General features: G+C 34.6%; 1 protein-coding gene across 6 annotated transcripts in view; it reads right to left on the bottom strand.

Annotated features, from left to right (window-relative positions):
* The window catches only part of USP15 (ubiquitin specific peptidase 15), a 144,391-nt gene that overhangs the window by 24,601 nt on the left and 103,988 nt on the right, over positions 1 to 15,802 (bottom strand). Inside the window, exon 1 of one of the 6 annotated variants that reach the window (XM_054527331.1) lies at positions 5,401 to 5,530. The exons of the other annotated variants lie outside the window; for them this stretch is intronic. The gene's annotated coding sequence lies outside the window, so the exon portion shown is untranslated. Of the gene's footprint in view, positions 1 to 5,400; positions 5,531 to 15,802 lie in introns of those variants that run through there. 6 annotated transcript variants of the gene reach the window in all.

The following is a 15,802-nucleotide window of genomic DNA, read 5'->3' as shown; positions in this document are numbered from 1 at the left end:
TTATACTCCTTTTGAGTTTCAGTTTCTCTTCTTCCTTTGTATTATATGTCCTTTTAATTATAAACCCAGCACTAGAGGGAGATCCAGGCAATTTAGAATGCATCATAGCTACACAGAGGGTAAATGCCATCACTTAGTATCATCTGATTTAGTACAAAATAAGATCAACATTAAATAGTCAGATAGAGGAGAGGTCAGATAGGAATTTCCAACAATTATCAATAGTTTTCCACTTCTTATATTTGATCAGCTCAGGGTTATGCTAAGAATGTAACATTCCATTATTGTCTGTTAATGCAATTATATAAAGAACCTAATTTACAAATATCTCAAAAGAACCAAGTTGCGCAAAGCTGAGTAATTCTTAAACTTTGTTATAACTTAATTATTCACATATACTCTTATCTTGGAAAGAACTTACAGGTATAACTGAACATTTTTTAGCTTTCCAGATAGTATCCAGAGTGCTCTCCCTAAAATGTACATCTCATCATGTTGCTTCCTTGCTATAAATCCTTTAACGGCTCTCCCTGCTTACAGATTGGAAGCCCAAATTCTTAGAAGGGTCTGTCTTTTGCTCATCTATGTAGCCTCATCCTTTGTCAATGCCCTTTTCTTTTCAACTGTTCCAGCTTTATTTAATTAGTCATTCCTCCACATACTCTCTCACTCTGAAAGTCTGCAACATTACTTCATCTACTTGGAAATGTACTTTTTTTTTTTTTTTTGGCCTTATTAACTTCTATAAATCCATCAAGATTCTGGCATCCTATCTGGGAAGCCTCCCTTAGATTTCCTTATAGTGTTTTCTCCTGTATGTTTCCTTAATGCTTACTGCTTACTTTTATTACAGCACTTATTTGATAATATACTGTAACTTTAATTTTTAGTTTGTTTTGCCAAATGAACTGAGACCTCCATGAAAGCAGGTACCAGGGTATTCTTATTTATATTTCCAGCACTGAGCACTATGTCACGTGGCACTGATCATGTTCACAATAAATGTATGCTTACTAAAAATATTTTTGCCTGTATTTACTAATGCATTTATCCTCTTGATTTTTACTCTTTTCCTTCAATGTTTGGCATAGAGGGGTCAATAAATTTTTGTTGAATGAAATACTACTAAATGGAGGAAAAATATATTTGTAAATAATAATCTCAAAAATATCTTCAAGCACTTCTACCTAATACTAAACCATAAGGGCAGTACAATTTTTTCTGCCCCTTTGTCTGATTTTTCATTCAATCCATTATCTGCTTTGTAAATGATCCTCTGCTTTGATTTTTAAAAACTCCTTGAAACAGAGACCAGCGTTTATTTTCACAGTGATACATGCTGGTTTCAAACTGATTATAATTCAATGTTAACAATTAACAACAAAACACAAATCATTTTAATGATAATTTGCCTGTGTTATCTGTGAAGATATCATAACCAATATTTAAATTTAAGCTATTTAGTCCTAAATGGGCCCAAACAAACATTCTATTTGTTAAACATATATTCTAACAAGCTACACTTCCTAACAATTTGTATAAACACATATAAATACATAAATTCAATAGTCAATATAATTGTTCTACTAATACACAAATCATATTAGTTTAAAAACTAAGATGATGTCCGGTATTTCTCCTTCATAAAAATACCATCCTTTCCACCCTCATCTTGAAAATACCATTAGGAGTCAATATGTTCATTTTATTTTTTGTTCTGAGATGGAGTCTCACTCTGTCACCCAGGCTGGAGTGCAATGGCACAATCTTGGCTCACTGCAACCTCCACCTTCCGAGTTCAAGCGATTCTCCTGCCTGAACCTCCCCAGCAGCTGGGATTATAGGCGCCCACCACCGCGCCTGGCTAATTTTTGTATTTTTTGTAGAGTTGGGGTTTCGCCATGTTGGCCAGGCTGGTATCAAACTCCTGACCTCAGGTGATCTGCCCGCCTTGGCTTCCCAAAGTGCTGGGATTACAGTCGTGAGCCACCGCGCCAGACCTTGAGTCAATATGTTCTTAAAATAGTATAAAGACCAGTTAAAATATTAAAAGTTTTCATAATTTTTGGTAAATTTCAAGGCATAAATGGAAAAAAAAAATCAAGCAATTAAAAATAATGCCACGCCCCACGTGATGTTATATCAGTATTCAATGTCATCATTCTGGCAAAAAAAAGAAGCCGGTTTTTTTTTTTTTTTTGAGATGGAGTCTCACTCTGTTGTCCAGGCTGGAGTGCAGAGCGCAATGGCGCGATCTCAGCTCATTGCAATCTCTGCCTCCCAGGTTCAAGCAATTCTCCTGCCTCAGCCTCCCAAGTAGCTGGGATTACAGGCGCGTGCCACCATGCCTGGCTAATTTTTGTATTTTTAGTGGAGACGGGGTTTCACCATGTTGGCCAGGCTGGTCTTGAACTTCTGACCTCAAGTGATCTGCCCACCTTGGCCTCTCAAAGTGCTGGGATTACAGGCGTGAGCCACCACACCTGGCTGAAGCCAGTTTCTTAAAGCTGGTCATAATGTAGTTTGATTAGTAATTACTTTATGCAATTCATTATTTAACATTTTCACATGAGGCTATCTTAGAACACGAACATTTTTGACAATTATAAGACCACTAGTTACTTGGACTGGCTGCAATTAAATACCATGTTTTAATGAACAAAGATAATTTTCAGTCAACAATAATTTATTGTACATTTAAAAATAACTAAAAGAGCATAATTGGATTATTTGAAACATGAAGGAGGGATAAATGCTTGAAGTGATGGATACCTAACTTACCCTGATGTGATTATTATACATTGAATTCCTGTATCAAAATATCTCATGTACCCCCCAAATGTATACACCTACTATGTATCCATAAAAATTAAAAATACATAAAATTAAAAATGTATAATTTTTATAAGGTCAGTAATGAAAATAATAATCAGTTCTGAAGTATCTATCTCAAAGATTCTTCTACTATAAAAAAATCATTTTCCTATCAGATGAGACTATCCCAAAACAATTCTTTTCTTAAAGACACATATGTTTTAAAAATCTTCCATGTGTAGGTAGCAGTCGAAAACTTCCCTTTTATCCTGTAAGACACTTTACTGAGTGATATATTACAATATGGACTAAAAATCAGATATGTGTTGTGCCTATGTGAATATCTCTTACTCTCAATGCTTCCTGGACTGTTAAACAGGACAAAACTTCCTGCAACAGCCATGGTTGTTCTTAATAAAAACTGAGACTATATATGAATGTATCATGAAAAACGAAAGAGATTATATAAACAGTATTAGTTAGTATGTTATTTTTGTGGCTACTTATAAGTTTTGTGACATGTCTACCAGTCTCATGCCATTTGGAGCTATGCCCCTGTTAATTTATTGGAGTTCAACTGCTTGACATTGACAAATGCCAAAACTTCAGTGTTTCAGGAGAACTAGATCTTAAAATTTATCACTAATATAACAAGGTCCAAATATGAGGCTATGTGACTGATCATAAAACATATTTCTTAAGCCACATTTTTGTTTATATCATAATGGTACCTACTGTTGGTCCTACAATTGGGTAGAATTTAAATATGTTAAAAATAAGGCAATAGCCAGACAAAGAAAAAAGGCTTTGTACTAATAGTTCCAATTTTTAATGAAAAAGAGAAAAAGAAAAAAAATGTATATTAACAAGTAAATGTACTTATGAACTAGGTTAAATATTTTTATATTTAAATATTTTCAAATGCTCCTATGTAAGTTATTAGCACACAAAACTGACAACAGCATTTGAAAATTTAAGGATTAAAAAACTAAATTTCATATTTAGTATATGGTAGACTTTTGGAGCTCACTAACCATGATATAAATGACTGGTTGGAAAGTTTAGGACATGAGCTATTATGAAAAGTTGATCCATGAGTAATGATTAAAAAACTAAATTTCCTATTTAATATACGCTAGACTTTTGGAATTCACCATGATATAATGACTGTTGGAAAGTTTAGGACATGAGCTATTATGAAAAGCTGATCCACGAGGAATGGTAAGAATGGCAATTGTATGTGCAAGACAATTATTTAGTGAGAAGTGACTGCTAAGTGGTTTTGTGGTTTTGAACTGGCTTTGTGGTTCTCTACTTGTGCCTTCATATATATTTTATATGGGAAACTGCAAGTAATAAGAGTACACGAATTTGAATTAGGCGTCTTAAGACATATTCCTTAGTTTAATGTATTGAGACTGCATGCACTCTTGCCTTTCTTAGAATATTCATCTCCTATAAGAAATTCCTATTTATTCTTAAACACTTATTTCAACATCTCTTCTAAATGTCATATCTTCCTCTGTATATCAAGGAGAACGAATATTCCTTTCTCTGGGCTAACTTGATACCTCGAACTCAGTTACACTGCACTTGAGAGCAGAGTCTATGTCTTATTCACCTTTGTACCTCAGGATCTATCACAATATCGGGCACACTCAATAAAGTATTTGGAATGAATGGGAACTTGTATAGTAGGAAGATTAGAAGTAGTCCTTAGAGAGACTTAGAGCAGTGAGAAAAAACTTGATTAAAATGAGATCTGAATTGCACCCTGTTATAATTCGAATGCAGCCCAAAGTTCTCCATGTTCAAAAATAAAAGTCCAAATAATGCCTAAAGAGGTTTTCCTAATGAAGGAAAATAACCCTTATGATTTCCCCAACAACTATCAAGATAAATCCGTAAGTAAAAGGTATGCAAAGGAAATATGTTTGGAAATATATTTTTATGAAGATCATTTCCCCTAAATCTTCAACCTCAAAGCAGACATAAAAATTCTAAAGAAGAATTATTCTAAATAATCAAATGTCTCATCCAATGGACACTCTGTGATATGGTTCAATATATTCAGGCCATTAATTACACCTTGAAGAATTATTTATAAAAATATTTGAATGGTTTATGCATTCTTTATTAAAGTATTAATTCTCTATTAAAACCTCTTTAGTTATAAATAAATACCCTTCCTTAACCTAATATCCTAAAACTGAAATTTTATGCAAAATATGATTTTCTTTTGTTAAGTAATTACTTGGAAAGATGCAATGCATTGCACATAACTTTTCTTTATATACACATGCACAAATTCTATTGCTCTTCCATTATTTTCAGAAAGTACTTCTACTAAATATGTTCTGACTAATAAGCCTGATGGTTCTAGAGTTCTCTGAAAAAATATAACTGCTGCATGTAAGTCTCAATTTTGTATTTTGCTAAATTTCTACATAAGTTTTATAAATTGATGAAGTCAAATAATGTTCTATTATATAACCAAATTTCAAGTCTTCAGTCAACATATTTTAGGAAATGAATAATTAATAGCCATCCCAATAACTTGTAATGCATTTGGAATTTCCCCAGTACCTGGAAAATAGCCAAAGTAATCCCCTTCAAAAAGAGAAAGTTGTCTTTTGTAAAGCTGAATATGAACCACTCCCTTTCTGTTCAGGTGCTCCAGAAGCCCAATTCTCAAGTGATCATGTATGCTCACTATTTTAGTAAACCGGTAACTAGAACAGGAAAGAAAACAAACTTAATTTTTGATTACCTAAAGCTTTTGAGTTGTGTAACTCATTCTATAACTGATGAAAATGTAATACCACTCACAACCCTTAAAAAAATGGCTATACCTTCTAACTGACCAGTACTAAAAGCCCACTCTAAATAAAATAAGGGATTCATTCTTAGTTTGTTATGATTTAAAAAATAAAACCTGAAGTAATCCATGGTTAAAGTCATCTTGGAATACCCTCAAACAGTTTTTTTCTGGATTTTAAGGTTAGATGGAAAAGAATTTTCAGATTCGCCATGTCAATTGTTTTTTAATTCATCATGACAATAGTATAAGCATTCTGAAAAGGTACTGTATGATTCCAAAGCAATCTACTAATATTGGGATATTGGCTCTAGTTCTGTAACGCTACACAAGTGGATAACATAGCAAAGTTTGAGGTAAATTTTTTCAATTAAAAACTACAAATATAGGCCTGTTTCTTCATCAAGCAGATTTTTAAAATGATATATTTTAAGTCACTTGATGTTCTTATTTTTGTTATATTTTTTTCTAAGAAAGGCAAATCCCATTAAATTTGAGAGATCAATTCTGAAGATCACGTATTTTGTGACAGCAATACAGCTACAGCTCTGTTTTACTTTGTATCTCCATTTTTCTTCAACTTTAAAAAAAGAACAAACAGGCAAGTAAAATAGAAATGGATATAATTTTCCTCTTATATTTTTAAGACTTTTAACTGCTTTTTTTCCCCCCGTCAGTGAAGAGAGAACTAGTATACTCTACTTAAAATATTAAAATGTTAAATAAAGGTAGTTTTAAAGGCAAGGTTTTTGAACTGGACAAGGATGTTGTCCTAACACTTGAATATATATAATTAATTTGGTCCCTATGCTTAAGACATGAATAAAATTAAACTTCATTTAAAGTCCCCACTGTTGTCCCTTCTTTCAAATTCTATGGTATTTCTTCTTCACATACTATTTGAATTCAATGAAGAATTATCAAAGTTCTAGGAAGTATAAATACTGATACTGATGGGAAACATTTTGTTGGCTAGCAAAGAAATGTCAATCCTTTTTTGCCCTCATCTACACAGGACCAAGGAAGGAGAATTCAAAGTTTGTCAAAAAGACTACCCTATTACTTGCTGTGAGTAAATTCTGTAACTACAGATGTCAATGTTAAAAAAGCCATGATTATGTGAAGACCATTAATTTTCATATTGAAAGCCAAAAAAAAAATATGGATAGAGGATTCACTTATGACATAGATAAAAGTGGAAGTCTCTGTGATAATTGTTTCACCAGCAAAAAGGCTAGAAGACTAGGATAAGTTGTTTTTAAATAAGGTTTTGAAACTATTAATACTAGATTATGTCAGCAGTTGTCTGATTTCATTATTTTATTTTTAGTAACAGGCTATTCATGAATTTTAAAACTTTTTCATATACTCACTTTATGGGAAGTATGCTAAAACCAGAAGGTTCTAATAACATTAAGAAATGTTGGTGTAAGTTATACTTATTTTAAAGAATGGAAGCTTAAATAGAAGAATCAAATGGAATTCAATTTTAATGTTAAGTTACATTATTTCCTACCCCATTAATAATTCAAAACTGGCTCACAATGAAATTTAAAAGAATTAACTTTTTAGGCAAGCAAGACAGTCAAAGGATTTATAAAAAAATAGTTCTTTATAATTTTGTATGTGTTCAGTCCCTTGCACATAATATTCAGTAAAGAAACAACTTTGAATAAATAAATATTAAGAATTGTGTGAGTTTACTGATCTTAGTTCTTCTGCAAAGGCATACAGGAAAGGACAGCAGTATTTTTTTTTTTAAGTTTATTGATTTGTTACATTCTTTAAGAGAAACAATCAAGCCATTTTTGTAATAAAAAAACTTTAATTGTTCAATAAATATTAAGAGATCATTATTTCAAGAGTCTGTAAGTATACAAATAACGTTCTAAAAGAATTTTTTTCCTATCATTCACTGAAATCTTTCAAGGAACTATTTCCATGGTGGTCCTGATATGATCTGCCCAGCTGTGACTAACATGCCAGCTCAATTCAAGTGCTATCAGATTGACTGCATCTGCAGGACCATATATGGTCCAAGAGTTATTATACATATATAGGTAGCTCTCTGACCCTTCAGTTGCAAGAAATAAATATATATTATGTGCTATAATTCTTACTAAAATTACTGTGCAATCTTTGGGAATTTAGATAGCTCAGGTCAAGTTCCAAATATCTCTGGTAAATAATTTTTTCTAATGCAGTGTTTTGCAAACCATGTGTGTGAAAGGACTAATTTTTTTTAAATACTGAACACATTATTTTTATTAAAATACATCTTGATGTACATTTCACTAATTCTTGCAACAGCTCTGAAAAGTAAATTTAGTAAGCGTTATCTCCTGTTTTAGAGCTGAAGAGACTAAGTCTTTGAATAGATAAGTAACCTGCTTACTCACATACACAGAAGAAAAGTTGCAGAGCTAATACACAAACCCAAATATTTCTGCTCGAGCTATTTTTACCTCCTGGTGCTATTCTCAGTTTTCAAATGATTAGTTCCACAGCAAAATACACTTTCCTCTAAATCTATATGGAAGATAATTTTCCATGTTTCTCAATGACCTAGAAGGCACTTCAGGTAGAAGCTTTATTATGAGTGTGAAAGTGCAATAATTACATGGAAAGGACTAATTTTTAAAAAATTCCACTACAGATTGGTACTTGTGTCAGATACAATAAAAATGAACCGCTAGAAAAATTAAATTAAAAACACCACACAAAAAACAAGCCTTGCTTTCTATTATTAAACTTGATATAAAATTACCCTATCAAATTGCTATAGAGATTTTTGATCACTTACAATTTCTGTGCTTATTTTATTGTTGACCAGAATTATCTTGTCCATAGACACATTGTAAGAAACACAGTTCTACTGTACTTAGGATTATCTGGCACTATACTAACACTGGGGATATAAAAGAAAACCAAAGATAGCCTCTGCTTTCACAATTCTCACCACATAATACGTATTTGTCCATGAGAAATGGATAGAAGAAAGAGAGAAAAGTATGAAAAAGGCAAGTAGGGAAGCGGTAACAGTATATACAAAGAGTTTTGAAACATAATAAATTCTAAGAATTGAAAGTAGTTTTGGCTAAACAGGTAGACAGAATCCAGTTTGAACTTTATCCTTTAGGTGACGGGGCACAGGTTTTAAACACATAATAATCATATTTGCTTTATAAAACAATAAATTTGGAAGCACTGTATTCAATGGATTTGAAGAGGACAAATGATGGAACAAAGAGATGACACAGATATATTTTGATAGTTCACATAAAAGATGCTTAAGCATTGAAATAATGTAACAGGAGAGGAAAGGGAAAAATATGTGCTATATAAGAAGTAGAATGAACAGGACTTGGGATAAGTCTTCGGTTTTTGACTTGGGTTACTGGGTTGTACCTATAAGAAAGTGTAGGAAATAAAATAATCAAGATTAGTGTAAGTAGGCATCTTGAGTTTAAGTTACATGTAGTTTAACTTGGCAGGAATGTCCATTTAACAGTTACATATTGGAGGGAAATTCAGAAGAGACAATTATGGATGAGAGAAATTTTGGATATTAGTATATAGATGGATGTCAAATTCTCAAAGGTAAAGGTGGTACAAGGAACCTAGCAAACAGGAGGTCAAGAGTGAGCTAATCAAAAGCAATTTCTATAGGGTGGTATGATGGTAACAGTAATGATAACAGTATTTGATATTTTTATATGTTTACATGTGCCAAGCACTTCCTAAGCACTTTATCTTCATTTTACAGATGAAGAAACTATGAAGTTTCTTATCCAAGGTCACACAGCTTGTAAGTGGCAGAATTAGGATTTGAATACAGGCAGTCTAGTTCCAAAATCCATGCTTTGACCTACCATGCTAAGCAGCTGACAGGCTATGGTGAGATAAGGACTATTGAATGGGAGATGGAAAAGTACAGATCATCCTGTTCAAGGTCATGGGTCTCCCTCACTCTACTTCCCAGCTGAAAAAAAGACTTGACTATGTATATATGCTGAAAGGAAGAAAGACAGTGAAGAGGTGAGGTTAAAAGTATAAAACAAGGCCGGGCGTGGTGGCTCATGCCTGTAATCCCAGCACTTTGGGAGGCTGAGGCGGGCAGATCACGAGGCCAAGAGCTCAAGACCATCCTGGCCAACATGGTGAAGCCCTGTCTCTACTAAAAATACAAATATTAGCCGGGTGTGGTGGTGCATGCTTGTGGTCCCAGCTACTCAGGAGGCTAAAGCAGGAGAATCGCTTGAACCCGGGAGGCAGAGGTTGCAGTAAGCCGAGATTGCGCTACTGCACTCCAGCCTGGCGATACAGCGAGACTCCGTCTCAAAAAACCAAACAAAAAAGAAGAATAAAACAAAGAGTAAACAAGGGAACAGGTCTCAGGGATGGTAACAGGGGTTCCAGGTATCATCATGACGACAGATATATTTTTGGTATGTTATTATACAATGATACTACTGTAAGTATAAAAGGAAGCTAAATGTATGTTTCATTCTACTATTAATATTAAGGATTTCCTTATTTAAAAAGGAACATTTTTGTCACAAATCTGTTTCATTTTAAAAATACTTATTAGAAGTCTTCTCCTGGCAAAGTATAGAAAACTGCACTTAGGAAAGCCCTAGAAATTATTCATAATGCCTCAATTACATATCAAATATAGTATATAACAGAAGCAGCATTATGTGATATACACCAAATCTGGTATATAATTGAGGCATTACGAATAAGCATTACATATTGCTCAAGATATTTTAGGTCCTCCTCTTTTTAGAGCTGGCACATGTGTGAAAAAGCATCAATAGTTGGCACATGAAAAAATAAAAAAATCAGGTAGCAGGAAAAAAAAAAGGAAAAAAAAACCAGTTGGCATATAAAGGATTCCAATATGTTTTTATTGAGTGTGTGAACAACGTGTTTTTGCTGTGGCAAAACGGATTTCTGATATGGGAATTTCTGAGGTGAAAAAATGTAGAAACTAGCATAAGCTATAATGTTTTAATTTGCATCCCTGGTAATTCTCTATTTTATGACCAAATGAACATGTAAGTTATAATGGACAGTAATGTGCTCTAATAAATGAAATAAAAATGTGACTCAAATTTCACCTTCCTGATAAAGCCTCACTTATGTGCCAATGAATCAAAGAAAGAACTTTGCTTCCATGACATTTTGCTGATCATGTTTTCTATTATATAACATATTATATCTTATTTATATGTCTACCTCATTCACTAAACCATGAACTTCTAGAGGACAAGCACTGTTTTTTAAAATTGGGTATGCCAATGTTTAGAACAATGCATGGCACATAGTAGAGACTCAATGGATGCTTGCTGAGTCAGCTAAATAAATTAGCTACTAAAAACACGGAAAGGAACAACCAGTACCAGCCACTGCAAAAACATACCAAATTGTAAAGACCATCGACACTATGAAGAAACTGCATCAACCAATGGGCAAAATAACCAGCTACTATCATAATGACAGGATCAAATTCACACATAACAAATATTCACCTTAAATGTAAATGGGCTAAATGCCTCAATTAAAAGACACAGGCAAATTGGATAAAGAGTCAAGACCCATCAATGTGCTGTATTCAGGAGACCCATCTCATGTGCAAAGACACACGTAGGCTCAAAATAAAGGGATGGAGGAATATTTACCAACCAAATGGAAAGCAAGAAAAAAAAAGAGGAGTTGCATAATCTTTGATAAAACATACTTTAAACCAACAAGGATCAAAAGAGACAAAGAAGGGCATTACATACTGGTAAAGAGATCAATGCATCAAGAAGAACTGACTATCTTAAATATATATGCACCCAACACAGAAGCACCCAGACTCATAAAGCAAGTTCTTAGAGACCTACAAAGAGACTTAGACTCCCACACAGTAATAGTGGAAGATTTTAACACCCCACTGTCAATATTAGACAGATCAATGAGACAGAAAATTAACAAGGATATTCGGGACTTGAACTCAGCTCTGGACGAAGCAGACTTAATAGACATTTACAGAACTCTCCACCCCAAATCAACAAAACATACATTCTTCTCAGCACCTCACTGTACTTATTCTAAAACTGACCAAATAATTAGAAGTAAAACACTCCTCAGCAAATGCAAAAGAACGGAAATCATAACAAACAGTCTCTCTGACCACAGTGCGATCAAATTAGAACTCAGGATTAAGAAACTCACTCAAAACCACTCAACTACATGGAAACTGAACAACCTGCTCCTGAATGACTACTGGGTAAATAATGAAATGAAGGCAGAAATAAAGATGTTCTTTGAAACCAATGAGAACAAAGATACAACGTACCAGAATCTCTGGGACACATTCAAAGCAGTGTGTAGAGGGAAATTTATAGCACTAAATGCCCACAAGAGAAAGCAGGAAAGATCTAAAATTGACACCCTAACATCACAATTAAAAGAACTAGAGAAGCAAGAGCAAACAAATTCAAAAGCTAGCAGAAGACAAGAGATAACTAAGATCAGAGCAGAACTGAAGGAGATAGAGACACGAAAAACCCTTCAAAAAAAATCAATGAATCTAGGAGTTAGTTTTTTGAAAAGATAAACAAAATAGACAGACCGCTAGCCAGACTAATAAAGAGAGAAGAATCAAATAGACGCAATAAAAAATGATAAAGGGGTTATCACCACTGACCCCACAGAAATAAAAACTACCATCAGAGAATACTATAAACACCTCTATGCAAATAAACTAGAAAATCTAGAAGAAATGGATAAATTCCTGGACACATATACTCTCCCAAGACTAAACCAGGAAGAAGTCAAATCCCTGAATAGGCCTATAAAAAAGTCTGAAATTACTTTGGGAGGCCAAGGCAGGCGGATCACGAGGTCAGGAGATCGAGACCATCCTGGCTAACATGGTGAAACCCCATCTCTTCTAAAAAATACAAAAAATTATCCAGGTGTGGTGGCGGGCGCCTGTAGTCCCAGCTACTCGGGAGCCTGAGGCAGGAGAATGGCATGAACCCGGGAGGCAGAGCTTGCAGTGAGCTGAGATTGCACCACTGCACTCCAGCCTGGGTGACAGAGCGAGACTCCATCTCAAAAAAACAAAAAACAAACAAACAAACAAAAAAAACAACTCTGAAATTGAGGCAGTAATTAATAGACTACCTACCAAAAACATTCCAGGACCACATGGATTCATAGCCGAATTCTACCAGAGGTACAAAGAGCAGCTGAAACTATTCCAAACAATACAAAAGAGGGACTCCACCCTAACTCATTTTATGAGGCTGGCATCATCCTGATACCAAAACCTGGCAAAGACACAACAAAAAAAGAAAATTTCAGGCCAATATCCCTCATGAACATCGATGCGAAAATCCTCAAGAAAATACTGGGAAACCAAATCCAGCACCACATCAAAAAACTTATCCACCATGATTAAGTCGGCTTCATCCCTGGAATGCAAGGCTGGTTCAACATACACAAATCAATAAAAGTAATCCATCACATAAACAGAACGAATGACAAAAACCACATGAATATCTCAATAGATGCAGAAAAGACCTTTGACAAAATTCAACACCCTTTCATGCTAAAAACTCTCAATAAACTAGGTATTGATGGAATGCATCTCAAAATAATAAGAGCTATTATGACAAACCCACAGCCAATATCATACTGAATGGGCAAAAACTGGAAGCATTCCTTTGAAAACTGGCACAAGACAGGGATGCCCTTGGAAGTTCTGGCCAGGGCAATCAGGCAAGAGAAAGAAATAGAGGGTATTCAAACAAGAAAAGAGGAAGTCAAATTGTCTCTGTTTGCAGATGACATGATTGTATATTTAGAAAACCCCATCGTCTCAGCCCTAAATCTCCTTAACCCGATAAGCAACTTCAGCAAAGTCTCAGGATACAAAATCAATGTGCAAAAATCACAAGCATTCCTATATACCAATAACAGATAAACAGAGAGCCAAATCATGAGTGCACTTCCATTCACAATTGCTACTAAGGGAATAAAATACCTAGGAATACCACTTACAAGGGATGTGAAGGACCTCTTCAAGGAGAACTACAAACCACTGCTGAAATAAGAGAGGACACAAACAAATGGAAAAACATTCCATGCTCATGGATAGGAAGAATCAATATCGTGAAAATGGTCATAATGCCCAAAGTGATTTATATTCAATGCTATCCCCATCAAGCTACCACTGACTTTCTTCACAGAACTGGAAAAAACTACTTTAAACTTCATATGGAACCAGAAAAGAGCTGGCATAGCCAAGACAATCCTAAGCAAAGAGAAGAAACCTGAAGGCATCACGTTACCTGACTTGAAACTATACTAAAAGGCTACAGTAGCCAAAACAGCATGGTACTGGTACCAAAACAGATATATAGACCAATGGAACAGAACAGAGGCATCAGAAATAACACTACACATTTACAACAATCTGATCTTTGACAAACCTGACACAAACAAGCAACAGGGAAAGGATTCTCTAATAAATGTTGTTGGGAAAACTGGCTAGCCATATGCAGAAAACAGAAACTAGACCCCTTCCTTACAACTTATACAGAAATCAATTCAAGATGGATTAAAGACTTAAATGTTAAGACCTAAAACCACAAAAATCCTAGAAGAAAACCTAGGCAATACCATTCAGGACACAGGCATGAGCAAAGATTTCATGTTTAAAACACCAAAAGCAATGGCAACAAAAGTCAAAATTGACAAATGGGATCTAATTAAACTAAAAAGCTTCTACACAGGAAAAGAAACTATCATCAGTGTGAATAGGCAACCTACAGAATGGGAGAAAATTTTTGCAATCTATCCATCTGACAAAGGGCTAATATCCAGAATCTACAAAGAACTTAAACAAATTCACAAGAAAAAAACAAACAACCCCATCAAAAAGTGGGCAAAGAATATGAACAGTCACTTCTCGAAGACACTTATGCAGCCAACAAACATATGACAAAAAGCTCTTCATCACTGGTCATTAGAGAAATGCAAATCAAAATCACAATGAGATACCATCTCATATACCAGTTAGAATGGTGATCATTAGACAGTCAGGAAACAACAGATGCCGGAGAGGATGTGGAGAAATAGGAATGCTTTTACACTGTTGGTGGGAGTGTAAATTAGTTCAACCACTGTGGAAGACAGTGTGGCGATTCCTCAAGGATCTAGAACTAGAAATACCATTTGACCCAGCAATCCCATTACTGGGTATATACCCAAAGGATTATAAATCATTCGATTAAAAAGACACACGCACACATACACTTACTGCGGCACTTTTCACAATAGCAAAGTCTTGGAACCAACTCAAATGTCCATCAATGACAGACTGCATAAAAAAAAGTGGCACATATACACCATGGAATACTATGCAGCCATAAAAAAGGATGAGTTCACGTCCTTTGCAGGGACATGGATGAAGCTGGAAACCATCATTCTCAGCAAACTATCACAACAACAGAAAATCAAACACTGCATGTTCTCACTCATAAGTGGGAGTTGAAAAATGAGAACACATGGACACAGGGAGGGGGACATCACACACCAGGGCTTGTTGGGTGTTGGGGGGCTGGGGAGGGATAGCATTAGGAGAAATACCTAATGAAGGTGACAGGTTGATGAGTACAGCAAACCACCTTGGCACGTGTATACCTATGTAACAAAACTGCATGTTGTGCACATGTACCCCAGAACTTAAAGTATAATAATATGATAAAAAAAGAAAAATTAAAAAAAATTCCAGTCACTAAATAAATAAATAAAAACAAGAAAACAAGTTTGATTGCTTTTTATTAATAACTCCTTTGCCCCTTCTCTTTCCAACTCTAGATGAATCTAGGCATCCGTTTTATGCACCATGTAACTGAACATTGTTGGAAAAAATTTCAAGTGAATACATTTATACCATTCTAAATTGATGATCTCCAATATCAAATGAGACCTCAATACTGCTGAGCAATCTTCTTACCCTTTCATTCTTAGCTAATGATCTAGTCTTGTATTTTGGGGATAATGGAAGCCATCAGAAAATCTAGACATTGCTTGCATCCGTAATCCCTTTCTTTCCTCCTATTGCAAACGAAGTCTCATTCCTCCATTCAAATGCACTGTAGGGCTTAG

This window comes from Pongo abelii, chromosome 10 (assembly GCF_028885655.2).
Source record: "Pongo abelii isolate AG06213 chromosome 10, NHGRI_mPonAbe1-v2.0_pri, whole genome shotgun sequence".
Classification (NCBI taxonomy): Eukaryota; Metazoa; Chordata; class Mammalia; order Primates; family Hominidae; genus Pongo; species Pongo abelii.
This window is presented reverse-complemented; position numbering and strand designations above follow the sequence as displayed.